This window comes from Gavialis gangeticus, unplaced genomic scaffold, assembly GCF_001723915.1.
Source record: "Gavialis gangeticus isolate Ggan-Ray unplaced genomic scaffold, GavGan_comp1, whole genome shotgun sequence".
Classification (NCBI taxonomy): Eukaryota; Metazoa; Chordata; order Crocodylia; family Gavialidae; genus Gavialis; species Gavialis gangeticus.
This window is the reverse complement of record NW_017728975.1, coordinates 1-2,513: the sequence shown is the minus strand read 5'-3', so window position 1 is coordinate 2,513 and position 2,513 is coordinate 1.

Sequence of the window (2,513 nt, the reverse complement as noted above, 5' to 3'; positions counted from 1 at the left end):
TGAAATTTTTTTTTTAGAGAGCTGATAGTCCCAATCATGGTTATATCTCTTTTACCATTTTCAAGTGACTTCAAGAATTCATGTTTTTTGAGAAGCCTTCTTCAAATGAAGTCTGTCTTGGAAACGTAATGAAGACATCTTTGTACAGAGCTCTCTAGAAGCTTTGGCCATGTTGTAACTAAAGAGTTAACATCTGCCAATTGAGTTAACCAGGGTAATAACTGTAACTGTAAATAAATAGATACTCTATAATCAGGCAGAAATGTTTATGAGGCATCTACATTTTCAATATTCAACTTGATTTAAAACTTCTAGTGTAAAAAGCAATGCTTCTCCCCACCCAGCCAGGCTGGAGCATCCCAAGCAGCAGCAAGCAGGGTGGGTGTGGGCTATCCACCCCTGCACAATTACAGGAAGCCAGAGACACCCTGCCCAGCTATAGCAGAGCCTGGGTTTCCCAAAACAGCAACAATCATAGGGAAAATCCCTGTCCTACCCCATCCCGTCAGCTTTCCCACACAAGCACAAGGAACTCAGGATACCTTGCCCAGCCCCATCTGCCGAGCAGCAGCAAACACAGGAGAGGGAGAAGAACAGGGAGGGAACCCCTCCAAGAACCCCTGGCTCTGCTCCAACTGGACAGGGTGTCCTGGCTCCCTGCATGGGGGGTGGGGAGTGGGGGTGGAATTTCCCACCCCCCACAGCTTGCTGCTGTCTGGGAGATCTGGGCTAGAGCCCAGCAAGGTGCCCCAGCAAGTTGGGGGAACTGGGAGGAGGATCCATCCCCACTACCCACCACTTTGCTTCCCAGGAAAACCCTGGGGGATGACTCAGCCACTGCAAGCTGTTATTCCTTTTTCCTTCCTCCTGACAGACTGACCCATACATGTGTAGCCGTAAACAGAGTGCAACTGGAGTAACGCCTAGTCACCCTACAAATAATTTCAAATATAAATATTTTCAAGTGATCCTTGGAACGCTGTTCATCCTCCAAAATTTCTGGAAACACCACTTTGAACATCCTTCAGTTTATTTTAACTAAGTTTTCCCAAAATCTAGATAAAAGTTGAGTATATGAACCTAGCCTGAAGTAGTATCAGCTTGCAAGTACCTAAACCAAGAAAGGGGGAACAACGATAGTACGAACTTTAATTTAAAAAGTTGAAAGTTAACTCCTACACACACCTCCTAAAACATTAAGAAACAATTTGAAATCTCTGAGAGGTGCTGGGTACTTTGAAGCACCATGGAAAAGAACTGATGAAACGAGTTGAAATAATGCAGTGAAAATAAAAACTGAACTTACGATATTTCTATCAATGGTTGGATGCATTTTTTGTCAGTTTCCACGGTAATGCCTGCACCAGAGCAAGATAATCCCCCAAACTGAGGCTGAATTTTTTTTCTAAAAGCAGTGTTTTCATAGCTCTCTATATTTGGTACAGGGGTATAGGTTGTAGCCATGTTGGTCTAAGGACATAGGCAGGCAAGGTTCTTTGGGTGAATCTGATAACTTATTAGAGACCAACTTAAATAGCTGGAGAACAATTTTTAAGCAAGCTTTCGGGTTCAAAAACCCTTTGTCAGGCTAAGGAAGTTTCAGCAGTTGATGAAACTTCCCCAGCCTGACGAAGGGTTTTTGAACCCAAAAGCTTGCTTAAAAATTGTTCTCCAGCTATTTAAGTTGGTCTAATAAAAAGGGCCCGCCAACAGCAAAAAAGCTCCAGTTAGGCTCCGGAGTGGCGAGAGATGCGTGGGTGAAAGCTTGCTGTGCCCCTGCTACCCCGAAGCCCCCTGCCAACTCCCCAGCAGCCGCGGAGCCCCGTGCCGACCCGCAGCACAGCCGGAGGTAAGCAGGGCCCATGCTGGGAGGGGGTTAACCCCTGAGCGAGTGGGAGGAGGCGGCTGAGTGGAGCCGGGCCAACTCTCACTCCGCCCAGGCCCCTACTTGGCCCAGCCCCACAGGGAGCCACATGACTGGAGCCGCGCGAACAGGCTGCGCAAACAGGCGCACTTGTCTGCCGGCGCATAAGTTAGCACAGGAGGGTGCGATGGAGGGCTGAGGCCCTGCCTGTGAGCCCCCCAGGGTAGACAGTCCCAGCTGTAGCCAGCCTACCAGCGGCATGATGCTGATGGGCATGCGCCACACCCTGAGGGTCCCCTCAGGCTCTACGGCCCGTCCCCCGCAGCACCTCAGAGACGGCCGCCCAGACAGAGCCCATGGTTCCAGGCTCCACGCAGACAGAGCCCCTGGCTCTCGGTTGTGGGGGCTGCCTGTCGCTTTTTCAGGCTCTAGGGCCCGGAAGCATGGCAACCTCTCCTTGTGGGGTCTGCTCCCTTCTGGGTTCTCTGGCGCACCAGCTGGAGGAGCTCCAGGCTGCAGTCCAGAGACTGCGTGCCATCAGGGACTGTGAGCAGGAGACTGACTCCTACTGCCAGGCCCTTCATCCCCAGGAGGCGGAGGGTAAACCACAGTCTCCCTCTAGGACAAAGGAGGACTCCGGGACCTCCCA